General features: G+C 38.9%; 1 pseudogene; it reads right to left on the bottom strand.

Moving 5' to 3' along the window:
* Positions 1 to 1561: 1561 nt before the first annotated feature.
* Positions 1562 to 7635, bottom strand: LOC142854050 (kinesin-like protein KIF20B pseudogene; annotated as a pseudogene).
* Between the last annotated feature and the right edge of the window lie 6126 nt (positions 7636 to 13761).

Consider the following 13761-nt stretch of genomic DNA (forward strand, 5'->3'; position numbering starts at 1 on the left):
ACAATGAACCTTGGCAAAGAGCTTGTGCTAATTTTTTAGGAGATATTAACAGCACTTACTCCAAAAGCAATAGAATTAACCTTATAAAGAGAACTATTTGGATCCTTCCCCGCATTTTATGGGACACAATTGTATAGACTGAAAACTGTACATTCTATACTGATGCAAAAAAAAATCAGGAAATGCATGGTACAAATCAGAAGATTTAAGTAAGGTAGACATCAATTAGGGGTTGATTATAATTGGTATAGGTATGGGGGTTGGGGGAAATTTTTGTAGGCTAAGGGATATATTTGAAAAAAAAGAGAAATTGGATGGAATAATAGATTAGTGTGAGCTTACTCACACTAATAATAATAGTGAGTACCAGAATGAATACTTGTAAGGTATTATTTATAGGTGATTCATATTGGTAAAGACTCCTGTATATTAATACAAACTTAAATTATATTGAATATGTTCCTATTTTGTCTACAATATTTGTATACCTTTGGCAAAGTTACTTTGTCATGTTGTATGCATGTATGCATGTTTCTACCTCTGCTTAAGACATTTTATATATTGATACATTTTGAGGTCATTGATCTCATTTGTTGCACAGTTGTTTAAAGATTGTTTCATATTCTTATATGAAGTCTTAGTCTTTAAGCTATATAAATATTACGAATTATAGGTCAATAGCCATCCACATTTGTCATACTTATAGTTAGATAGTTCTTTAGATACATACAGATTGTATTCTGCATAGATAGGTAATCTTCAGCCACTTTAAAGAACTGTAGAATGTGGCATTTTAATAACTTAGGGTTCTATTGATGTGAGACATGATCGCTCCTGGCAGAACCAATCTATTTCTGAGAGAATGTTGAGCACCACTTGTAGCTTGTTTTCTTCTTAGCAAAACTGACCTTTGGGCAAGGAACTGCACATGCATGGACCACTGACAAAATGCATGATGTCCAGACAGGACAATCAGGATACAAGAAAAAAGACTGTCAAATCCTGCCAATACAGGGTAAGATGGTTTTGAAAACTTTCCTGCCTCTGAAAATCGTCTGTCAGTTACTCTAAGACTTAGCTAAAGTTGTCTGCTTCAACATTGAAAATCAGACTTTGGGTGATTACCCAGGTAACCAGTTGTCTCTGTTGTTTATTGCTCGTTTTGGAAGTTGTTTGATTGTACTACCTGCTTACTCAAGTAATATTATTTCTCTTTTCGGGTCTTTGATGGGGTTGAAGACTAGATAGTCATAGTTATTTTCTTATCATGATTGGCCAAGTTATCTATAATACAAGACTTAGACTCCTTAGGATAGGATAATTATTGAGACATTTATCACATTTCTTGCTTGATATTGTTGTTGATGGTTGTAATTTTAATTTTTATACTTGATATTTGTTCGTTTTTACTGTTGATAAATTTATTGTATTAAAATTATATATAAAATGCCAATCTATACAGAGGCATTTAACACATAATATATACAATTAACTTTTAAAACTTAAAATTTACAATAATTGTGAATATAAAATTGACATTGAAACAGTCTCCCAAAGCAATTTATTTGGCTGTTCTTGTTTGAAGCCGTCATTTGAGAATCTGATGATCACTTTCTTTTACTTTCTGTTCCATTAAAATCACTTGTCCAGATATATTGATGTGAGATATGGGAGATGAAATTTTATTTATGTATAATTTGTTTGCGTTTTTTTTTAGCTGAGACAAGTTTTCTTTACTTGGTTCTTTGGAGAACTCGTTGTTTCAATTACCTGTTTTGCTTTGGATAGAAGAATTGTTGGAGAAGGCAAGAAGTCTCCAAATGCTGTAGTGTTCCCTCTCTTTCTTAGAGGTTATGTCAGCACTAACTGTAGATCTGCCTGACTCCATAAAGAATATGTTTTCTTAGATGATGGGCATAAGAAAGCCTTTTGATCCTTTTTCATAGAAGAATATCTACGCTCTGAAGCAGGGAACTGCATGTTATTTCTGGGTCTAGAATTCTTATTTTCACATTTCACCAAGTCCTCGTCTATTTCATTACATTTCCTCTTCCGTGCCTTGGGAATGTTTACTGTGACCAGTATAGCACAACCAGGGGGCTTCACTGCCATTCTGTTTGGCTGCAAAAGTGTAAACTGAAACTCCAATTCAGATTTTGGAAATCGAGTGCTTTGCACATTTTCAGTTGAAACTTCACAAAAGTCGAGAACTACAGATCCATCCTCTGCTGCCTTCCTAGATATTTCAAAGCTTGTTGATTGAGGTTCAGTTTCAACTACACCAAGATCTAATGAATGCTCAGGCTTGAGATTCACGGTTTGGTTTTCTGGCCCTGCGCTCTCTGCTGCAGCCCTTGTCAGTGGCTGGACTTCCTTGTCCTTGTGCTTGCTGTGGAGAGCACCGCCTTCATCTGCACCTCCACAGCTGTGATGGGCGGTCCGCTCCTCTCTCCACTTGAAGGTCACCCGTTTTCTCTACAGTTGTGCTGTTAGGGTTTCCGCTTCATTCTGTAGCTTTAAACAGCACTCCCATCTTCGGCATATTTTTTTTTCATTTCTCTGTTTCGTAGGTTTTCAGTTTCTTTTGCTTGAGTGGTAAGGATCACCTTTTCTTCTAACCACTTCTTTCTATCAGGTTTATATTTCTCTTTGAATTTCTGCAGCTCATCCTGAAGTTTACTGAGCTTCTTCCTAAGTGCACCTGGGTCCTCCACAGGGTCTTAGTTGACCTTTCGTTACCTCTAGCTTCTAGATCTTGGAATTTGTCTTTCCACTTATCCAATTCTTTGGCTTGCCAAGCAGCTTCCTCTAACTTGGCTTCAAGCACTGGTCTTGTTCCACCTGAGTTTGTTCTTGCTCTTCTAGTGTCGGTCTCATGACTTCAGTCACCTTCTCTTTAACGCTGGGATCTTTGCACACTCTCTCCAACTGTTGTACAGTTTCTTCCATTTTGTGATTGTTTAACTGGTCCTTGAGCTGCTGGATGGTCTGCTGTTTTATCTCTATTTCCGGAGAATACTGGTTTTTCTTTTTCTCCAGTTCATTAATTTTAATCCTCAATAATTTATCTGCATCATGCATTACAGGTACATCCTTCTGTACCTTCTCAAGCTGCTTTTTGGCATCGGTGAGTTTCTCTTTCAGCTCAGCATAGTCTCTTTTCTTCCTCTGAAGATTTGCTTGGAGATTCTGAGTAAGAACATGGTTTGCAACAAGCTCTTCTTCCAATTTTTCTGGGTTTTTTTGTCTGTTAATTTCTCTTTTGTCTTCCTTTAACTGAAGTGACTGTTTCATATTGTGCAAATTATTTGTCAACTGTGTGATTTCTTCCTTCAACTTGATTTCCTTTTCATTTAAATCTTTGGTGTTTTTGATGTGATCCTAGTGATTTGCTTCCAATTCCTTCAGACTTGCTTCCAGCTTTAAGATGACAGATTCCTTCTTTAAAATGCCTTACTCTAATTTGGCTAAGCGCCTACACACCTCTTTTGGGCTCTCTACCATCATCTCAAGTTCCTTTATTTTTACCTTATAGCACACAGCATCCTGAGTAAGCTCTGAAAGAGCTTGCTCTCTTTTGACTACAACTGTCCTTGAACGCAAAGACTAACACATTTTTCTGGCAGTTCTTCTCTGGGCTGCTGTATAAGACTTTCTTTCTCTTCCAATTGGTGACTGTTATGCTTATCCTCACTCTCCTTTGCTTGCAGCTCATTGTTCTCATCCCTGTAGCCTTTTACTTCCACCTGTAATTTTTCATTTTGCTCTTCCAATTTCTGAATCTGGTAAGACTTTTTGGAGGAGGCCTTCACAGTCTCTTTACATACTTCCCAGATGGCTTCAGTACTAGAGTGGAAGGAACTTTCCCTACTGAGCTCTTGAATATAATAGTCTTTAACCCCTTTGCTTGACAAGTCATTACCTGGAAGCTGTAGTGATATGTTCAGAAAAGTATCCCCTTCAGGACCATTTGACAGATCCTGGAGATAAAGTAATTTATTTCTGAAATATGAGAAGGTGAGACAAGCAACCACAGTTCATCTATTTTTGTTTGCATCAATTGCGTCTGTGACGCTTCATGTAGCAGTTTCCATCTTCTGTGGCAATTTCAGGATCCTTTTCTCCTGCTCTTGGTTCACAGCTCTCTTTGTGGGCAACTCAGCAACCGTACATTTAAGTTACCTGCCCACTTGGGCATGGCATTTTATACTATAAGTGCCTATGTAAACCGCACACCCTCCCTTTCTTCTGGCTGCTAGATACGGTTGCTGATTTCCCCATTCGAGTAGAGGACTGTGATCTGTGAGTCTACCCCTAAATAAACAATCCTTTGTTATACTCAACTCTGAGCTAGTGTGTGAAATTTCTCTTTAGTGTCCATCTTTAGGGTAAGAACTAAAACCCTTGGCAAGTCATCTCGGACTCTGACATGTACTGGCAATGTCAAATCCTGTCCTTGTACCTTCACCCCCTGCTCATCCGCTCTGATCATTTCCTCAGTTGTTTCAAATGATTTGACTACTGTCTTTTGTAGAGCCTAAATCTCTTGGGCTGTATATATTTCTAATGATCTCGTTGATGATGCACCTAGCCTCTGGTCCTCATTCTGCACTTATGATTCCAAGGTATGAAGCTTTTCCTTTAAAGATGACATCTCATCCTTGGACATTATTTGGATAGCATGCAGATTGCCTTCCTGGAGAGACACACTATCTGTTAACTTATCATAACTTTTTAACAGATTTTGATTGTCAAATTCAACAGAATAAATTCTTTTAGACAATTGCTCAGTACTCTTTGACGTGGATTAAATTTTGTCTGTCAAATTAATGTTATCCTTTTCAATAATATTAATTTTTCAGCTACCTTTTGATTTTTGATGCTTTTAATCCTGCCAGCTAGCTAGCTGTTCATTATTACATTATTAATATAAAATTTCTAAAAGTGCCTCATTCTTGCCTCTGTTATCAAACCATTTTCTTAAGGGTATAATATGAAAATCAAAGCTAACTCCCAATAGCCAATAAATGGATGTATTAGAAAAACCATATAAGCCTTGCAGGATACCATTCATAGTATAAATTAAAAGGTTATTAAATTCCTGAAAGGTGATATTATCATCCATTGTATGACTGTCAAATTTATTGATTTACTAAACTCCATTAGATTTCAATAAATTATTGTAGGTTTAATAATCTTTATTGGCCAGCAGGTGCCGTGGTTGCAGATGTGCCGTGGATAGACCAGCAGCAGAGTGAACAGTACTGTACCGCTTTCGTTCCATGTATTGGTGCCTGGTTTAATACTGACAAATATGCTTTACATGACAAATTTAAAGCAATTAAATTAATTCTGTGCATGGAGAGAGTTTTCTGGTGGCCAGAATATCAAGTATCCAAGAGCTTGCAAGCAGGGAACACAAACTAGAAGTTATACAAGACATCAAGGACAGCGGTGGGGAAGGGGAAAGTGTTCACAAGCCCAAGAAATTGCCAAATCACCATGTGGTAGCTCTGTGTGGGGAGGTTTGACAAAAAATAAATAAATAAGTAAATAAATAAAAACTGTTTAGTAGGTAAAATCAAGCCAGGCAGGCCTGGGTCGTGGACCTTTTGGAAATTTTGGACCTATCCCAGTAGGTGTGGAGTTAGGATTTATATGTGTGCCAGATGAAGTTGGATGCTATAAAGTAAATGCATGCTAACTCAGAATTGAGTGTAATAAAGAGTTATTTATTTAGGTTAGATCACAGATCCCAGTCCTCTGCAAAAATGGGGAATAGAAACTGAATCCAGCAGCTGGGAGAAAGAGAGGACGAGCTTTATGGCTTCACTTATCGTATAAGAGACCACATCCAAGTAAGTTGGTATCTTTAAGGCTATTGACTGAAGGATTCCCTACTGCAAAGTACCACTTGACAATTGTTGGCCTTAATGTTGTTAATTTGTGCTCTCAGTGGTGTATCTTAATAATTTCATTTCTGATCTTGTCCATGTTCTATATATCCATAATCTCTCCGCTATGCTCAAGCCTCTCTTCACTGAAAAATATGGCTTAGTGTTTGTTGGTTCAGTCTCTACGAGTTCCAATGCGCCTGTGTTAGTTAATTCTGTGAGTTTTCCTGTGGTATCCTTGATCCCTCTTGCTCCTACAATCCTTTCTCCCCACATCTGCAGGATTCCCCAAGCTCCACCTAGTGTCTGAATGTGGAGCTACATCTCTTTCCATTGGTTGCAAAATGAAGCTTCTCTGAAGGCAATTGGGATAGCCACCAACCCCAGCACCTCCCATAGGCAGAACAGACTGTAAGTCAAAGGTTATAGATATTAATTTTAGGCAGTTTATAGCATGGTAGGTTTTTCTTTATCTTTCAATTATGACAGACAATTTTACTGAGTATCATAGTCTAGGCTTGTCATCATCTTTTAGGAACTGGAATGTATTAGTCCATGCTCTTCTAGGTTTCAAATATTCAGTTGAAAAATCAGTTCTTATTCTGGTGGATTTTCCTTTATATATGACTGGTGCCTTTTTTCCTTTGCCGTTTTCAACACACTTTTTTGCTATATGTTTACTATTTTAATTATGATAAGTTTGGGGTTTTTTCATTTCTGATCTTGTCCATGTTCTATATATCTGTGTACTCATGTCTTTACTTAGCCTGGCAAATTTTTCTTCTGTGATTTTCCTGAATTTACTGTTTATTGACCTGGAATTCTTCACCATCCTTTATGCCTATAATTTGAAGACTGGTTTTTGTTCATGGTGTCCTACATTTCCTGTACGTCTCTTTGTTCTGTGTGTGTTGTTGTTGTTGCATGAAATTTTGATGATATTCTGGCAATGAAGTTTGCTTTAAGTCAACAGGCAGAGCTAGCCACTAGCTAACCAAAATTAATCATAGCTGTCTTAAGGACTGAGGACACATAGGAGACAGGAAGTTGTAGGTAAGGGTTGAGTGAGAATATCAGCACTTTTAGAATGAAGACTGGGAGAGAAAACATTACTGGTGGCTTCTCTGTCACTTCCTTCATCATTCTGGTTTTTATCTCAATAACTGACTCTAACTTCTTTTCATATTTCTGTCAGCAATGGAAGGGTTTTTCTCACGTAGCTAACATTTGTTTTTATTTATTTATTTATTTATTATTAAAAATTTCCATCTCCTCACCTCCTCCCACTTCCCTCCACTCCCCCCCACTCCCTCTCCCCCTCCCTCTCTAATCCAAAGAGCAATCAGGCTTCCCTGCCCTATGGAAAGTCCAAAGTCCTCCCCCCTTCACCAAGGTCCAGGAAGGTGAGCATCCAAACAGACTAGGCTCCCACAAAGCCTGTCCATGCAGTAGAATCAAAACTGCTAGCCCCATAATGGCTCCCACAATCAAAATGTCTCTTTCCTTGCTCTCATCTCTGTCCTTCCTCCAACTCCACTATTCCATTCCCTCAAGTTCTCCTCCCCCTCCCCTTTTCCACTCATTTTCCCCTTCTACCCTCACTACTCCCCCCACCACAATGCTCCCAATTTTGTCAAGAAATCTTATCAATGTAATCCACCATATAAATAAACTGAAAGAAAAAAATATAATATCACATTAGATGCTGAAAAGCATTCAACAAAATCCAACATACCTTCATGATAAAAGCCTTGAAGAGTTCAGGGATACAAGGAACATACCTAAACATAATAAAAACAGTATACATCAAGCTGACAGCCAACATCAAATTAAATGGAGAGAAGTTCAAAGTGCCCCACTAAAATTAGGAACAAGACAAGATTATCCACTCTCCATATCTATTCATGAAGTTCTTGCGAGAGCAATAAGACAAAAGAAGGAGAGCAAGGGAATTCAAAATGGAAAGAAAGAAGTCAAACTATGGGAGGAAATAGTCAACTGTGTTCGTGGCATCACTATTTGTAATAGCCAGAACATAGAAACAACCTAGATGCCCCTCAACTGAAGAAATGGATAAAGAAAATGTAGCACACTCACACATATGAGTACTGCTCAGCGGTAAAAAGCAATGATATCTCATATTTTAATAAATAAATTTTTTGCTGTATTGGAAGTTTTGTTCATTTAGAACTTGGAATGCATCTTCATAGGCCTTCTGTCTTTAAAAGTTTCTATCAAGTTTCTCCCCATTTAAAAAGATTTTATCTGTGGGATTATCATAAATTACCACTATTATGCTGTGATATATTTCTTGTATTCCTGGAGTCTCCAGGAAATGTATCATGATGAGATGCTGGATTTTGCCAAAGGTTTTTTCTGCATCTAATGAAATAAAAATTGGTTTTGTGTCTCTCACTCGATTTATGTTGTGAATTATGTTTATTGAAGTATATATGTTAACCCATCCCTACATGTCTGAGATGACACCAAATTGATTATGGTGGATAATCTTTATGAACTGCTCTTGAATTTGTTTACATTTATTTTATTGAGGATATTCATATCTGTGTTCACAAGCAATATTGTTCTATAATTTTCTGTTTTATTGCATCTTTATCTGGTTTTGGTATCATGGGACTACTAGCATCATAAAAAATATAATTTATGGAATAATTTGAGAGGCATGTCTATTAGCTATTCTTTGAAGTCGGGTAGAACTCTATTTATGATCTATTTATAATGGCTCTATACCATTAGATGTTATAGGTCTATTTAAATTATTCACTTGATCTTTATTCAGTCTGGTTAGGATATATATGAATGTATATGTATATAATATAGATATATATACACACCCACATTAATCAGGTTTTATTCCAACTAACATGCCATAGCAAGTGAGTTGACCTTTCTGCTCTGTATCTATCAATACCTTTCATTACTCTGAGCTTTTACTAGTTGAAATATGCTCATTTCACTTTGACTTCCTACAAATGTTCTATCTCTTTAATGGGTATCTACTTTTATAGTTTGCATTGATGTTTTATCTTATTTAGCTCTCTGGCTTTGTTCTCTTGAAATATGTAATTCTTTGGATTGTTTGACTATATTTATCATTATTGCTTTGAATTCTTTATTCCAAAGTTCTTCTGTATCATTGTATAAAGTCAGTAATTTTGGAGAACACAGGTTGCCTAGACTTTTTATCTCGTTTTATTTCTGCACTGGGGGCTGAACATCTTGAAGTTAGTTAATTGGTTGAATTTATCATTTCTACATGCATTTTTATCTTAGTCATTCTGACAAGTATAAGATGGAATCTCAGAGTCATTTTGATTTGCATTTCATTTCCTTGATGGCTAAAAATGTTGAATATTTTTTAAAGTGTTTTTACATGAGATTTAAGATTTGGATCATTTGAGGTTCTTATGTTGAGAGTTCTGTGTTTAAATGTATCCCATCTTTAAATTGGATTATTTGAAGTTTTGATATCTAGTTTCTTGAGTTTATTATATATTGAAAATCGGCCCTCTGTCTGATGTGGGGTTGCTAAAGGTATTTTCCCATTATGTAAACTGACATTTTGTCCTATTGACAGTATCCTTTGCCTTACAGAATCTTTTCAGTTCCACGAAGTCACATTTATTAATTGTTTTTTTAATTGGGAAAAAAATTTCCGCCTCCTCCAAGCCTCCCACTCCCCCCCCCCCACTCCTCTCCCCCTCCCTCTCAAGTCTGAAGAGCAGTCAGGGTTCCCTGCCCTGTGGAAAGTCCAAAGTCCTCCCCTCTCCATCCTGGCCTAGGAGGGTGAACATCCAAACTGGCTAGGCTCCCACAAAGCCAGAACATGAAGTAGGATCAAAACCCAGTGCCATTGTCCTTGGCTTCTCAGCAGCCCTCATTGTCTGCCATATTCAGAAAGTCCGGTTTTATCCCCCGCTTTTTCAGTCACAGTCCAGCTGGCCTTGGTAAGCTCCCAATAGATCAGCCCCACTGTCTCCGTGGGTGGGTGCACCCCTCTTGGTCCTGACTTCCTTGCTCATCTTCTCCCTCCTTCTGCTCCTCATTGGGACTTTGGGAGCTCAGTCCAGTGCTCTAGTGTGGGTCTCTGTCTCTATCTCCATCCATCGCCAGATGAAGGTTCTATGGTGATAGGCAAAATATTCATCAGTATGGCTATAGGATAGGATCATTTCAGGTTCCCTATCTTCAGCTGCCCCAGGAACTAACTGGGGACCTCGCCTTGGGCACCTGGAAGCCCCTCTAGGTCCAAGTCTCTTCCCAACCCTAAGATGGCTCCCTTAATTAAGATATGTGCTTCCCTGCTCCCCTATCCAACAATGATAGCCTCTGCTGGAGAGGTTGTGGAGGAAAGGGTTCCCTCATCCATTGCTGGTGGGAATGCAAACTTGTGCAACCACTTTGGAAAGCAGTGTTTCGGTTTCTCAGGAAATTCGGGATCAACCTACCCCTGGACCCAGCAATACCACTCTTGGGAATATACCCAAGAGATGCCCGATCATATGACAAGGGCCTTTGTTCAACTATGTTCATAGCAGCATTATTTGTAATAGCCAGAACCTGGAAACAAACTAGATGTCCTTCAATGGAAGAATGGATGAAGAAAGTGTGGAATATATACACATTAGAGTACTACTCAGCGGTAAAAAAACAATGACTTCTCAAATTTTGCATGCAAATGGATGGAAATAGAAAATACTATCCTGAGTGAGGTAACCCAGACCCAAAAAGATGAACATAGGATGTACTCACTCATAATTGGTTTCTAGCCATAAATAAAGGTCAGTGAGTCTATAATTTGATATCCTAAAGAAGCTAAATAAGAAGGTGAACCCAAAGAAAAATATATAGCTATCCTCCTGGGTAGGGGAAGTAGACAAGATTGCCAGGCAAAAAATCGGGATCTTAAGGGTGGGGGGGGGGTAAGGGGAGATGGGGAGAGAAAAGTGAGAAGGGGAGGATGGGGGGAAATTGGGGCAACAGGATGATTGGGATAAAGGAAGGTTATTAATTGTTGATCTTAGTTTCTGTGCTACTGGAGTTCTGTTCAGAAAGTTGTCTCCTGTGACAATAAGTTCAATGCTATGTCCCACATTCTCATTGATCATATTAAGTATAACTGGATTTATGCTAAGGTCTTTTATCTACTTGGACTTGAGTTTTGAGTTTTGTTTACTGGTGGTATTCCTAACAGTAGGAGCAGGGGTTGTCCCTAAAATTTTGGCTGAGTTTTGAGAACCTGTTCTTCATACTGGATTGCCTTGCCCAGCCTTCATACAAAGGGAGGTACTTAGTACTACTGCAACTTGATATGTCATGTTTGGTTGATATCTATTGGAGGCCTGACCCCTTTGACCTGAAAACGGAGAAGTGGCTAGAGGGGGTAGAAATGGGAGGAGAGGATGCATGGGAGGCTTCCTTTGGGGAGGAAAATAAATGAATAAATTTACCTAATAAAAAATTTACTCCATTTAAAACATCTAGTTTCTTTTTAAAAAATCCAAAATCTCCTTTAACAATTTAAAAGCTATCAACTATGAGCTCCTGAAAAAATTAAAATAATGTTAAAAAAAACTTTCTTACTTCAAGAAGAAAGAACTAGGACACAATCACAATCTGATCAAAGCAAAATCAAACTCCAACAATATAAATAGCTCCATGTCCAACATCCGGGATTCACTCATGATCTTCTGGGCTCCTCTGAAGGGTCTCGCTCTCTTCACTGACTTTGCTCCCCTCAGGACACCCAGCTTGGCTTCCATGCTTCAGGTGGCTCCAATCCACCTTTGATGCTGTTCTTGGTGGACATCCCATGTATTCAAAGTATCAGGATCTCTGCTGCAACTGGGCTACACTTTCACCAATACCCTCTTCTTGGCTCTGTTCATGGTACCAAGCCTCAATTTCTCTGTATAGCCCCTTCAATCCTGGGCTTTCAGATGCTACTCTAGCTATACGTTCACCAATGGCTTTTCTTGGCCTTCCATGATGCCAAGCCTCAGATGCTCACCGTGACTTCTTCACGTCCTGCCATCAAAACCAGTACTGCCTGGGTAACTCTTATACAACAAAGTTTGGCTACCAGCAAGAGGTATAACCTTGAGCACCTCTGAAAGACAGTTTTTGTGAGCTGACTCCAAAGAAACACTTTTTGGAAGATTTTACTTCAATGACTCTGGTCTCTTCCTAATCGCTGCTAATTACTCAGTCAAAGAACTCAATGGCAGCACAAGCTGCTAGCAGAATCCAGGCTGAGTCAGGCTCCTTGGGAACACAAACTTCAAACAGCGCTTGCCCTTCCAGCCTTGGAAGTCAAACACACATTGACTATGTGCTGGAGAACAAATAGCCCATGCCATCGCTTCCTGACCCTGCTTCCATAACACTAATGTAGTCTTTCACACCGAGTTCACAGTGTTATCAAGACAAACCTTCAGAACAAGGAAAAGGAAGGCTAAAATGTGAGGATAATGCAAAGGTTTCGTTTCAGTACTGCTGGTCTCTTGATTTTTCAGCCCCAAATGATCAGAACTACAGAATCTTAATTCAAAATAACAAATAGCCCTGATACTCTTTAAACATCTCTCTGAAACTTTACAACCCATACCTCTATCGTTGCTCTGCTCTCAACATTCTTATCACCCAAGCTCCCACACAATAGCTCACTGAGCTCTTAACACTCAATGGCTTTTGTAGCCTGAAGATCCAAAGTCCTTCCACAATCCTTCCCAAAATGACATAATCAGGTTTGTCTCAGCAATACCCCACTATCCTGGTCCTAGATTAACTTAGAGTTTCTGTTGCTACAATGAAACACTGTAACCTAAGTAAACTTGAGAGGAAGGGGTTTCTTTAGCTTGTATTTCCATATCACAGTCCATCACTGAAGGAAGTCAGACAAAATTTCAAACAGGGCAGGAACCTGGAGGCAAAAACTGATGTATAAATTATGGAGGGTCCTTACTGGATTGCTGTTCTTGTGCATAATGTCACAACTTTTGTGACATCATATGTGCATATGCCTTGTGGTATCCAAAAATCATTGTTCCTTATTTTTTTTTTTTTCGAGACAGGGTTTCTCTGTGGCTTTGGAGCCTGTCCTGGAACTAGCTCTGTAGACCAGGCTGGTCTCGAACTCACAGAGATCCACCTGCCTCTGCCTCCCGAGTGCTGGGATTAAAGGCGTGCGCCACCACCGCCCGGCTGTTCCTTATTTTTAATCCACTAACTATGACTCTTACAATCTTTTGAGAACCTTTTCTCTGATTATCCCTGACTCTCAGGAGGATGGGTGTGATGTAGATATCTCATTTAAGGATAAGCATTCCACACTTTCTTCTTTTCTACATAGTGACCAGTCTTTGTGTTAATCGCCATCTACCTCTGAACAAAGCTTCTCTGGTGAAGCTTTAAAGACACTAAATCATTAGGGGTTAGTTTGACACTCTTGATAAAGGCACCTACAAGTCTCTTTGCTAGGCAGGCATCCAAAAAGTAGTTTATGGCATGTATCTAGCCACTGCTTTCAACTCCAGGGATGCTAGAACAGCAACATATCCCCAACAGGAATGGGAGAAAGTCTTGAATCATTCCTCAGCAATGCAAGCAGCACTGTGTAACCTCTACAGTTAGAGAAATGGTCTCTAGGCTATTGGCCCATCACCAAACTTCAGATGTCTTCCAGAGTCTATCACACACATGAACATGGGAAAATAGAAAAATGCAGGATTCTTGGCTCCATAATGTTGTCACCTCTCTCTCTCTCTCTCTCTCTCTCTCTCTCTCTCTCTCTCTCTCTCTCTCTCTCTCTCTCTCTCTCTCTCCCTTCTCTCTCTCTCTCTCCCTC

Source organism: Microtus pennsylvanicus, chromosome 7 (assembly GCF_037038515.1).
Source record: "Microtus pennsylvanicus isolate mMicPen1 chromosome 7, mMicPen1.hap1, whole genome shotgun sequence".
NCBI lineage: Eukaryota > Metazoa > Chordata > Mammalia > Rodentia > Cricetidae > Microtus > Microtus pennsylvanicus.